Genomic DNA, 13,544 nt, shown 5'->3' on the forward strand with positions numbered 1-13,544 from the left:
ACGGTCGGAAAGATAGCGTACAAGAGAAGTGATCCAAGGGTCCTTAGACTGCTCGTTGAACATATCGTCCAATGACAAGGAGGCGCAGTCGATGGCGGGAGGAGAGGCACTTTCATTGGCTAGAGGTGAACGAGACAAAGCGTCGGCGTCGTTATGCTTCCTGCCAGAGCGATAGATGACACGAATATCGTACTCTTGAAGGCGTAAGGCCCATCGGGCGAGGCGGCCATTTGGGTCTTTTAGGGAGGACAGCCAACATAGGGCATGGTGGTCCGTGACGACCTCGAAAGGCCGGCCGTATACGTAAGGCCGAAATTTCCCGATCGCCCAAACGATCGCCAAGCACTCTTTTTCGGTGACTGAGTAGTTTTGCTCTGCCTTCGTCAGGGTGCGGCTCGCGTATGCAACAACATACTCCGCATACCCCGGTTTGCGTTGAGCAAGAACAGCACCGATACCAACGCCACTGGCATCTGTGTGGGTTTCAGTTGGAGAAGCAGGGTCAAAGTGGCGCAGTATGGGCGGAGAGGTAAGTAGACGGCGCAACGTGATGAACGCTTCGTCACAGGCAGGACTCCAGCTTGATAGGTCGCTACTGCCACGAAGAAGGGCAGTCAGAGGCGCTATGATAGAAGCGAAATTTCGGATAAAGCGTCGGAAGTAAGAACATAAGCCGATAAAACTGCGAAGTTCCTTCATTGTAGAGGGCTTTGGGAACTCAGAGACAGCACGAAGCTTTGCTGGGTCAGGAAGGACACCCTGTTTCGACACGACGTGGCCCAAAATAGTCAGCTGGTGAGCGGCGAAGCGACATTTCTTTAAATTGAGTTGAAGCCCGGCAGTCGCGAGGCATTCCAAAACTTGCTCGAGGCGAACGAGGTGGGTCTGGAAATCGGGGGAGAAAACAACGATATCGTCCAAGTAACATAAGCATGTTTTCCATTTCAGGCCGCGCAGTATGGTGTCCATCATCCGCTCAAAAGTGGCAGGGGCATTGCAGAGTCCGAAGGGCATGACGTTGAATTCATACAGCCCGTCAGGCGTCACAAAGGCTGTCTTAGAGCGGTCAGCGTCGGCCATCGGTACTTGCCAATAACCCGAACGTAGATCTAAAGAAGAAAAGAATTCAGCTCCCTGCAAGCAGTCAAGTGCGTCATCAATGCGAGGCAGCGGATAGACGTCTTTGCGGGTGATTTTGTTCAGGCGCCGGTAGTCAACGCAAAAGCGTATAGAGCCATCTTTCTTGGTGACAAGGACGACGGGGGAAGCCCAAGGACTGTGCGATGGCTGTATGATGCCACGCTGCAGCATGTCATTTACCTGGGCGTCGATAACCTGGCGTTCGGTGGACGAGACGCGATATGGGCGTTGGCGCAACGGCGAGTGGGCACCAGTGTCGATCCGATGGGTAACAGCTGAGGTGCGGCCCAAACGGTGGTGAGAGAAGTCAAACGATGACCGAAACTTATCGAGCAGGGCCGCAAGCTGGGTCTTCTCCGGTGGCGAAAGATTCGAGTCGATTGAGCGCGCAAAGACGGCTTCGGGAGCGGAATCAGGAGACGGTGGGGAAGAAGTAAGTGAAGACACTTGCATGCGGCAGGAGTCATCCTCATAAGGGTCCCAGGCGACGACGGAGGCGAAAGGCTGGACACGTCCCAGGCATTCACCGCGAAGAAGAGTAGAGGGGCACATGAATGGATTCGTCAGGGGCATGGCGCTGCAGTCGGCTGAGACGGTAAGCACGGCGAATGGCAGGGGTAGACAGTGACGAGAAGCGAAGGAGTCGGACGGGATGAAGATGACAGGGCCGTTGGATGCAGCGTCGCAATGAACAGACACGAGGACAGCAGAGCACGGCGGGATCACGACGTCATCAGCCACAGTCAACTTGGAGCACGGGTGAGTGGAAGCGTTCACCGAGGCGTCGACGAAGGGAAGAAGGGCGACTTCGGAACGAGCGCAGTCGATTGCAGCTTCATGTTGGGAGAGAAAGTCCCAGCCTAAGATGACGTCGTGAGACGGTGATGCAAAGACGATGAATTCAACAATGTACACAACGTCCTGAATAGCAACTCGGGCTGTACAGGCCCCCAAAGGCGCGATAATTTGCGAATTAGCGGCGCGAAGCATAAAACCAGATAGCGGAGTCATCACTTTTCGTAACTGGCGGCATAATTTTGCACTGAGTACAGATACAGCAGCACCGGTGTCAACAAGCGCAAAAGCATCGGTGCCCTCTACAGAAACGGTGATCAAATTGGCCGGAGAAAGTCGAGGTCTTGAGCTTGGCGACGAGCACGCAGTTCTTGCCTCCGGAACTGCGGGCACTAGTTTTCCGAAGGGGAAGAGGGACGACGGCGCATCGGGGAAACCGAGCGGCGACGCGGAGATGGAGAGCGGCGGCGATTAGAGGGGCCGTGATCGGAGGAACCAGTGGTCTCAGAAGGCGTAGTGCGATGAAAATGCTGGGGAGGGGCGTAGGCGTAACCGCGAGGGTCGGTATCGGCAGCAGGGGACAAAACATGGCGGCGGCAGTGACGCATCACGTGGCCAGGAATGCCGCAGGCATAACAGATGGGTAGGTTGTCCGGCGTCCGCCATGGACGGAAACGTTGCGGTGGTGGCCGGGCAGGACGAAATGGTGTCGACTGCGGTGGATGCTGATACGAAACTAACGCGTCTCGGCGGGGACGCCTGACTGCTTCGGCGTAGGTAAGTGGCACAGCGACAGGAGGCTGGGAGGAAACCGGTGGCAGGGCTTCGGACACTTGCTCCCGGATCACGTGCTGAAGTGTCGGAGTCAGGGTAGAAGGACTCGGAACAGCAGGAAGAAGCGACAGCTGCCGCGCAACCTCCTCACGGACAAACTGCTTGATCTGGAGCAGTAGCGAGCTGTCCTCTGTCGTCATGCTGAGGCTAGTTACTGTGTCTGTCTGTGCAGAGGGCTGCCGAGTGAAAACGCGCTGTCGGCGGAGCTCATCGTAGCTTTGGCAGTGGTCGAAGATTTCGGTGACAGATGTAACGTTCTTGCCCACAAGCATATTGAAAGCGTCATCTTCGATTCCTTTCAGAATGTGTTTAACTTTATCGGCCTCCGCCATGGACGCATTGACGCGCTTGCAGAGATTGACGACATCTTCTATGTAGCTGGTGTATGATTCACCACTCTGCTGTGCGCGAACGCGAAGACGCTGCTCGGCGCGAAGTTTGCGTACTGCAGGACGGCCGAAGATGTCGGAGAAGCTGGTTTTAAATGCGGTCCAGGTGGTAAAGTCCGATTCGTGGTTCTGGTACCAAAGGTGGGCAACGCCGGTTAGGTAGAAGATTACATTGGTGAGTTTCATAGTGTCGTCCCATCGGTTATGTGCGCTCACCCTGTCGTAAGAGGACAACCAGTCTTCCACGTCGTGATCGTCCGTGCCGCTGAAGACGGCAGGGTCGCGCTGGCGGAGCGCACCATGGCAAGCGACGGGTGCCGGTGAGGAGCTGGCTGGCTGGTTGGCGTTGGCAGGCATAGGGGTAGTGATAGTCCGGTTACGTAGCTCCAGGACGGGATTCCGCAACCTCCACCAAGATGTAACGGCCTTTATTGGCAAGAGATGACTGGTTGTGAAGGCCGGTTAGAGCGGGCAAGGACAGGTCCGGTCGCAGAACAGTTGATGCTCCCACCACGCGCCGCGCGTCGGTGCTGCTGCCTCAGCTGCCGATCGTCGTCTTCTCGCCTCGCCCCGCGCATCGGTTCTGTTGCTCCGTCTGCTAAGCGTCTTCCTCTTTACAATATATTTAAAAACGTTGGTCGGAGCTGCGCAGCGTCCGCGGCAAGATTTCCAGTTTTTTGTGTTGCTGTGATACGACACCACACGACAGACTGCGGCACAAAAAGCCAGAAACCTGCCGAAAGCGCATAACTGGTGAGACCAATAGCGCTATCAGCGCGTTGTCACGTGGGCCTGGTATCAACGTCACTTGGCAGGCTTAGGCAGGCTTCGCGGACGTTCCGTTGCTTCATTTGGTGGGAATCGTTTAAAAGCCGTCATGGAAGTCGGCATGAGCTCTAAAAACTATTATGGTATGGTATGGAATTGAGGAGCCCTTATCTTCCGAAACCACAGCGCCACCGCGCAATTCGGTTTTGGACCGAGCGGCGACGTGAGGCGGAGAAAGCCGCGGGACCAGATTCCAACAAGTGCAGTGTCGCTCAAGAAGTTCTGTGCAACTAAAAATTTCGTAAGAAGCTCACGGATTTCGGACACGTGGAAGGTGGTTCAAGTCGGCGTTGTGACAAAGTAGTTCTAAAAAGTTTCGATCACATACCAGCTCGATTAATCGGACGGCGATCTCCTGTGGGACGCGGAGAGCAGCGACTCAAGCGGTCTTATGGACCAGAGTGGGAGTGAGAATGACTGAGTATCAGACTAGTGCTGTGGATTACATTTTTTGCACCTTCTTTTCGTATTCTTTCATACAAAATGTCATTTCTCGCACACGTCTCTTTGACACATTTCCACGGAAATGGATGCCGGCTCATTTAACACGTTCGGAATTCAAAATGACATTGAGGTCGAGAAAAAAAGGAGCTTAGAATCGAGTAACTAAGCTAGTAGCTGGTGATGTCTGTAAATAAGGCCGACCTATGTTCTAACGTGGTGGTACCGACACAAAGGCCGACAAAAGAATTCACCGGTAGCAAGCTTTTATTGGCAACTTGTTCCCCCAAAAAGAGTAAGCTTGGAGGAGGTGATACTAGGAAGAGCACTCAAGACAGTTCGAGATCAGAATACATGTCCTTCATGCCCGTTTGCTATTTAACAGGCCCAATGAAATTTCGAAATAACATGCGTAATACACCACCACCTCCAACATGGTAGAAACCACCACAATTGCTCGTTTCTTCAACAAAGCATTCTAATCGCGGCTGGCGCAGCAAAGACAGTGATAAGCCCGTCTTCTAACATGACTGATTGTAAAACATTTTATTCGTATGAAAGATCCTGCTGCGAAGAGATCGCGTTAAATGATCGAGAGCACTTAGCCCTCGACGTCTTTTTCAGCAATCTCCGCCACCAGAACTTGGATTCTGGGGTCAGAGCTATAGCAAGAAGGATCGGTAACTAGGTCACCCTCTATTTTGCAATCCCATAGGATGTGATCGTACTTAGCTCATTGGCTGCAGTGTTTACAATTCGGTTTCTATTGATCAGGATAAATTTCCGCGAGGAATGATGGGGTGCATATTGATCTCGTGTGTAGACGACGCCAAGCAGCCACTTCTTCTTTAGTCAGGCTTTTGCCCGCAGAGGGAAAGTAGTTCTCTCTAGTTTAAAATGATCGATGTGATGGTAGGCGACCATGAAGTCCTCCAGGAAATTCAGGGAGCCCGCCACATCGAGTGCTCGGCTGCAAAAAAACTCGGGCTTTGTTGTGGGCTGCCTTGTTCCCCATATTCTCTAAATCGGCTGGGACCTATATCAGTTCGGAGCGATTCAGTGAGAGTTCGGTGATTTAAAGATTTTAAGAGATATGTTTTAATTCACCCTTTTGTGAAACTATTGATAGCCATATTACAGTCGCCAAGACACGTGCACTATTTGGGTATGCGCTAGGGCGACGGTTATAGCTGCCCCTTCTGCCGTTTTAGAGGATTTGGTTTTGATGTGGTTGCCGGGGAGCTGTGGTCACAATTCTCCTTCACAATCCCAACTGCAGTCATTTGAACGTTCGTGCTCTGCTGCATCTACATAAATTGTTCCGGTGTACTGGCCGTATGTGTTATGTAGGGCTTTGGTTCGTTCTTCTCTTCTACTCTCATGATGTATGGGTTGCATGTTCTTGGGAAGTGGTTTGACGAGTAGAGCTGCCCTATAGTTGCGAGGCAAGTCTGCTTTAGCGACTTTATTCGTAGGCTGGAAGTTAATTCCAAGCATGGCTAGAATACTCCTGCCAGTTCTCTATTTGGATAATCTCACCGTTTGAACTATTAAACACGCTTCTTTTAGTTTGTTGTAGGTGTTGTGTATTCCTAACCTCATAAGTCTTTTGATGGGATTGGTTGATGGTGTTTAACATCCGAAAGCCACTCAGGCTATGAGGGACAATGTACTGAAGGTCTCCGAAATTTTCAACCACCTGGGGTTTACTTAACGTGCACTGACATCGCACAGTACACAGGCCTCTGGAATTTCACCTCCATCGAAATTCAATTCAAATTCAAATTGAGGCATTGAGCGGGATTCCGTATCATGCTTTCCAATTTGTCCTTCTCTGCTTTCGCAAATTTGAGATAAGTGGTGGAATTGAGTATCGTGCTTAGCACAAAGGACTGTGCTGCTCGGCATTGATCTATTTCCCTCATGCCTTGCCTTCGATTAGCTATGTGACGAATTAGTCGCGCCGTCTGTTCTCCCGTGCAGCCCTCGCAGTGGCTCAGTTGTTATGGCGCACATGCTGCTGACCCGAGAAACGAGGGTTCGATTCCGGCCGCGGTGGTTGAATTTCTATTTAGGCGAAATCCTAGAGGCCCGTGTACTGCGCGATGTCGGTGGACCTAAAGAACCCCAGGTGGTCGAAGTTTTCGAAGTCCTTCACTACGGCGTCCCTCATAGCCTCTATGGCTTTGGGACGTTAAACCTCCCTGAACCATGAACCAGTCTTCTACTGTGCATTTTACTTTAATGAGTGCGTCATTTTTTTTCCATTAATTGGTAAATACCACCACAGTATTATCATGGTTTGTACTTTTTGACAGATTTTCCATTGACATAGACGGTCATCTGTGGAAGGAGGGGAGTTGTAGCACTTCTACCTCTGTTTGTGGTCAAAGAGTTCCGATTATTGCTCTGAGCAAGCGAAGTCGGCTTCCCATGCGCATGCCTCAATGATTCCTACTGCTTTTTGAAGTGGGTCTGCTATGTATCCTTCGCATCCTTTGGTCACCGAAAGCGTGATGTCATCTGGAAAGAACGTGTGATGTAGGTACGGTATTTTTGCCAATTTGTGGGGAATTTTGACGAAAGAGGGAGAGACTGAAAAGGAAAGGGGACGGGATGGAGCCCTGTGGTGTTCCTTTGGTTCCTAGTGTGATTGGGGCAGACTCTATGGTTCCGACAGTTATCACTGCTGTTGGGTTAGTGAGGAAGGATCAGATATAGTGGAACGCCCTTTCTCCGGGGTTGATTTCTGAGAAGTTTGCCAAAATGGCTGTGTGGGAGACGTTGTCGAAAACTTTAATTAGGTCTAAACACAATATTGCTTTGGTTGCTGTTCCCTCATCAGTTTCGATTATATCCTTATAAAGTATGGCCTAGGTAGCTACATGGGCCCTGAATCCTAATATTGTTTAAGGTAGGAGCTTCACGTCATCCCCACAGTTTTCGAGCCTGTTGAGGATTGCATGCTCCAATAGTTTGCCTAGGCATGATGTCAAAGAAATAGGGCGTAGATTCTCAGTGCTGAGTTTTTAGGCACTTTACGAACATTGGTGATTTTCGTGTTTTCACTGATGTATCTTGCCAGCCTGCCGCCGCTATGGACGTGGCGTGTAAGTTTCTGAGAGCCTTATTTGCTACTTTGACTGGTCCTGATGCAGATGTCTCGGATAGTCTTCTTGCATGTAACCCTATTGCATGGGGTTCCATGCAATAGGGTTACATACAACCACGCTGAACGTCGTGCAGAGAGAGCCAAATCATTAGGCAAACGCATTTTTAATGATACCTCTGTGGTGTATGTAGATGCAGCAGATTCTTCGGCTGAGAATATGATACCTGTGGTCACCACGGAACCAGGCACACTGATAACTGGGGGCACTATACGCACTCAGCACACACATGTTGGTGAAGAAACAGCCATTGCTCTAGCCATTGCGGGATCCTCGGCAGAAACCATTGTCAGCGACTCAAAAGTGGCGATACGTCACTACACGTTTGGAAGAATCTGCCCATAAGCAGCATGGATTCCGCAAATTTATCAGCCCACGCGGCGCATTTGCCTAATCTGGACGCCTGCTCATGCCTCCGTTGCTGGTGATGAGGCGGCTCATAACCTAGCTCGAGAACTGTCCCGCCGAGCTGGGTCGTGCAGCCCACCCGCATTATACTCCGGCAAGGACAGGTTGTTTTCATACAGAGAAATTTTGCAGCACTAGAGGCTTGCAAGACTCCTATTCATCGCGCAGATAAAACGCTCTTCAAACAACAGGCCAAAGCCTAGCGTAAACTTTAAACTAACACCTATCCAAATCCCCAATTGTGTAGCTTCTATTCGGAAGTACTCTACTCAGACAAATGCAAAAATTGTGATAGCAAAGCCGATGTAAATCAAATGATCTTGAACTGCCAACAGTCCCTACCCGCGAGTCAATTCATTACCGACTCTGGTCATTGGGAGGCTCTATTGCTCATCCCCGACCCAGGGACACAGATGAAGCTCCTCCAGCTGGCTGAACACGCCGCCACTGGCCAAGAGATAGCGCCGCCGTTTAAGTGGAGGGTGACTTCGCGTCGCTCCTCTATATACGCTGGAAATAAAAGTTTCACCGCCATCACCTCGCCCTCACCTCGAGCTACGTCTATCTTGTATCCTGGCATAGCAGAGCTAAGCCACTGCCAATTCTTTTTTCAATAGCTGAGCGACACTTGTCTGTACCGGGGCAGCCCTTTTCAAACGTCGCGTAATTGGTACCGGAAGCGCTTTGGGTCTAGTATCACCATCACCACTGATGCTTGTTTACAAAGGTCAAAACCATCTATGTCTATTTGTTTTGGCAACAATGAGACCGATGACGTAAGAACCGGATTAAAGCTTGAAAGCATTACTTGCTTTAAGGAAAGTTAATTTGGTAGGATAGCTCCCATGTCTTTCACGATACCAAAGTGTATGCAGCTGAGAGCCCTTACGCTCCATTGAGAGTGGCGGTCCTGAACTGCATATTAATCCACGGCATCTGTTTTCTAAGCTGTTCGTTGCTTCTTGCTCTGTTGCTTCTATTCTGGATTAAGGCCAGTCTTTATTTCACGCTCGTACCAGATAAACTACCTCATTTTCCTCACAATGCACCAGACAAGGCTCCTAAAAAACTGAAATAAGAATCTCCGTCCTCCCCACTTGTCACTGTGTGATCGGTAGGCTGAATTGAAGCTCGGGAGCTTTTTACAAAGTGATTGGCGTGGTCCTTAAAATGTATTACTAGTTATCAGGAGAGTGCTGACTGACTCTTGGTCGAGCAAGTGGCACACATTAGATTCAACCAGCCCATGAACGGGCGCAAAGTACTGAAGGACGCATGACGATTGGCACATGGTACATTCATAGTCACAATATACACGAATAATGGGGCGAAGAAAAATCTGCGGCAAAAAAGTCAGTATTTCTGTCAGGTCAACGCACTGCAACGTCGAAATCGGCGCGACATTCACGAATAATGATGATTTCACCGCACCCATCGTGATATCGTGCTGATTATTGAGATCTAAGGCCCAGAGGCCCTATCGGGACGGGCGGTAAAAGGACATTCTTATCATACATATGTGTAGCAATGGTTAGCTTTTAAATTTTTGGTCCCAATTTCGCGACCGGAATTCTACTTGGCCTTTCCCTGTTCTGTTTATTCTAGAAACTTGTACTTAATGTCATGTTCCTTGACAAGGCTACAGCATATCAGTGAATGGAACAAAGATTGCTTCTTGTGGAGTTGTTCAAAGGCGAACTTGTTGAGTATCAAAAAGCTAAAGGCGGTGGACAGGAGGCAAGATGCTTGGTCGTCCGGGTTTGTTTATTTAAAATTTCAGCACATAGAAGGGCCACTGAAGAAGCGGATTTCCGTATTGAAATGAGCAAACAGGAGGGATAAAAAATTTTGGTGCGTGCCCCCCAAAATCGACAATCCTCTGCGGTGACAGTTCCATTTGCAGATTTTTTCACGCAATTTGAAGAAAGCACTTTAAAAAGGGGGAAGCGCCTCTGGATGAAGCCAACAAAAGTTCGTTTGCCATCATGTGGCGAGCCTAAATGCATTTTATAATTCGTTTAATTAGTCAAGATAACACAAATAAATTGTGCAAGTTCTTTACTATTCACTTCAGGGTAAAGTGCGTTACAATGGCAAGTCGTGGCAGATATGACAAGTCGTTACAATGACAAGTCGTGGCCTATTTTTCACATTAATACATACTCAACTTTCATATTGCATCGAGTCGTGGGGCTGGACGTATAGTACTTACCTAGAGCATATTAAAAATTTACAAAAGCGAGAACTTAAAATAATTTCATTTTCTAATTACACTGTAAACAGCAAGGCACCATTTACTAAACTACGCGTATTACGACTCGATTTACTTCGAGAGAAAATAACTGCTGAATGTGTCCATAAAATAGTAACAACAACCTCCCGTTTGACTTTACAATATTTGACATCCCGCCACTTCCAACGCGGAGCCTCATGTACGGAAATTTTAGCTTGCCAGTGAAAATAAACGTATATGGCGAGGGTCTTCTAGAGTTTACAGGCGTAGAAATTTGGAATAACCTACCACACGACCTAAAGACTGCGTTAAACTTTTCGTCTGGAATAAAAAATTATTACCTTAAAAAGAATGACACTCTTTGAGTTCATACTTACATTTATTACTACTACGTTTCTTAGATATCTGGCTGATAATTTTTGCATTTAGCCGAATACTGATACCTTCATATATATATATTTTATATATATATATATATATATATATGTGAATTTGTATTTACTGTAAAAAGCTTTATAATTAAAAAGTCTGGACAGAACTCTGCTTACCTTCTCGTGTGTTGTACCCTTGTGATGCTTTGAAAAGACTTATTAGCTATTTTCCCCTAGCTTTTTGTGATGCCTTAATTCTAGTGTAAGTTCTCCGTGTGTAAGTTCTACGCGTCTTGTTTGATCTGTAAGTTTTTAAGGCGGAAGCCTTTAATGCCTCATCGCTGTAAGCAGGAGAGAGAGAGAGAGAAAAAACTTTACTTCAACAGGAATTCGGGGCACGCCCCAGGGTCCCCGCACGACCCCACTGCACTCAAGTGTTTGTTCCCAAGATCCTTAACACTGGCAGCACGGCCGGTGGCGATGGTCTGCACGGCCGGGTCCTCCGAGCGCAGCGGGGTCTCCCAGTCCTCCCAGGTCTTGAGGTTCTCTAGGTCCCGCGGGGGAGGGTCCGCCGGGCAGAGGGAAAGGATGTGAAGGGAAGAACCGAAGGGTTCTGGGCATAGGGCGCAAGCAGGAGTGGGGAAGGAGGGATGAGAGTGGGTTAGGGTAAGGGACGAGGGGAGAGTGTGTGTCTGTAATCTGCGCCAGAGTGTTGCGTGTCTGTTATCTAGGGAGGGGTGCGGCGGGGGGTAGAGCTGGCGTGAGGCTGTGTGTGCCTGGGTCATCTCACTGATTGAGTGCATCTGCTCCTTCGTGAATCCCTGATCCGAGGCCACCTGTGCCTGGTTTAAAGAACCTATGGCTAAAAGGTTGGCGGCCTCGTTTCCAGGATTCCCGCAGTGCGCAGGCACCCATATCAGCTCCACATGGCGGGGCGGGGGTGCATCGGGCGAGTCCAGTATGTCAAAAGCAGGGACAAGAACTCGGCCTCGAGCAAGACATAGAACTGCAGTTTCAGAGTTACTTAATATGTACCGGGCTTCCGTGCGAGTGATAGCAAGTGCAATGGCGGCTTCCTCTGAAGCCTCTGGGGACGTGTCTGGAGGGAGAGGTAATGTGAGGAGGGTGGATGAAGAGGAGTCCACCGCTGTCGCTTCATCACCCGTGCAGGCAGCGTCCACCCATACGGCGTCCGGCTCGGGGCCGTACGCTCGATGGAGTGCCTTCGCACGGGCTCTGCGGCGCTGCTCATGGCGGGACGGGTGCATATTCCTAGGGAGCGGCCTGATGAGAAGCTCCCGGTGAAGGGGTCGTGGGATGGCGAGAAGGGTTGGGTCGTTGGCCGGTATTCTGATTCCGAGGGAGTCCAGGATATACCGACCTGTGGACGTTTTTGAGAGCCTGGTGTATTGCGCCTGTCGGTGGGCCTCCACCAGTTCCCCGAACGTGTTGTGGAGGCCCAGGCCTATTAATCTACCTGTGGGTGTGTTGAGGGGAAGATTAAGTGCTACCTTTAATGCCTTGCCAATCAAAGCATCCAAAGCGTTTATGTCATGTTTGGATAGTTGTAAGTATGGGGTAGTGTACAGCACACGGGTGAGGACAAAGGCATGAATGAGGCGACATATGTCGCGCTCCTTTATGCCTCTATGATGTCCCGAAACCCTGCGGATGAGGTGCGATATCACGCCTGCAACCTGCTTGAGCTTCTTGAGGGTAGTGGTGATTTTGCCATCGTTCTGGATGTGCAGGCCCAATACACGGAGGGTGCCAACCTCAGGTACTGGGTAACCATTCAATTCAATGGCAATGGGCGAGCGGGGACAGCGGTGGTTCTTAGGCCGGATGAGGAGCAGTTCAGACTTCTCTGGGGAGCAAGACAGACCAATGGTCTGTGCGTAATTTTGGGTGAGGGTGGCTGCTTTCGTTAAGGTGTTCTCTATGTCGCCGTCACTGCCGTGGGTGGTCCACAGGGTGATATCGTCGGCAGAAAGAGTGTGCTTGAGGTAGGGAATAGTTGCCAATTTTTGGGTGAGGGGTATGAGGATAATGTTAAAAAGAAAGGGGGAAAGAACGGACCCTTGAGGGATTCCGATACTCTGAAGTGTGTAGGAGGGGGAAGACAGAGGGCCGAAGTGTATCTCAGCCGTGCGGTCAGTCAGGAATGCTTGAATGTAGGCGTACGTGCGCACACCCACATTCAATGGGGACAGAGCAGTCATGATCGCCTGATGTTAAATGCGATCAAAAGCTTTGGAGAGATCCAAAGCTAAGACTGCCTTGGTGTGACCTGGAAGAAGCGGGTCGAAAATTTCGTGTGTGAGTTGCAGCATTGCGTCTTGTGCGGATAGGTGGGGGCGAAATCCCACCATGCTAGGCGGGTAAGGATTGTTGTCTGCCATGAGACTTGTGAGTCTCGCTAACACAACATGCTCGAGGAGCTTCCCGAAGCATGAGGTTAGCGAAATCGGGCGAAGGTTTTGAAGTGTAAATGGTTTGTTGGGTTTAGGTATGCATATTACCTTCGCGTGGCGCCAGGACTGCGGGAGGTTAATCTCCCTCCAGCACTGGTTGAAGTATTTCGTAATGCGGGTGATCGATTGGTCATGCAGATTACGGAGCATAGAGTTTGTGATTTGGTCTGCACCAGGTGCGGAGTTGGCGCGGAGAATCAGGAGGGCCGCTCTGACTTCCGTCTCCGTGATGTCGGTGTCGAGTGTGGGATTTGCTTGTCCTGTGTAGTGTGATAGAGGTGTGGGGCCGCCTGGAGATGTGTACATGGTTTGAAGTGTGTCTATAAGGGTGTCGGGATCGTCAATGTGTTCATGTGAGCGTGTCACGTAGTGCTGTGTTGCTGATTTGTTGCGTGTGGGGTCAATAAGGTGTCGGAGGAGTGGAACGCGACAGCGTCTTGCAACGCTGCAAGGGAGTCCAC

General features: G+C 50.0%; 1 pseudogene; it reads right to left on the reverse strand.

Annotated features, from left to right (window-relative positions):
* Window positions 1-10,983: 10,983 nt before the first annotated feature.
* Window positions 10,984-13,011, reverse strand: LOC149334815 (uncharacterized; annotated as a pseudogene).
* Between the last annotated feature and the right edge of the window lie 533 nt (window positions 13,012-13,544).

Source organism: Amblyomma mixtum, chromosome 7 (genome assembly GCF_055824585.1).
Source record: "Amblyomma mixtum isolate Tamu chromosome 7, ASM5582458v1, whole genome shotgun sequence".
Classification (NCBI taxonomy): domain Eukaryota; kingdom Metazoa; phylum Arthropoda; class Arachnida; order Ixodida; family Ixodidae; genus Amblyomma; species Amblyomma mixtum.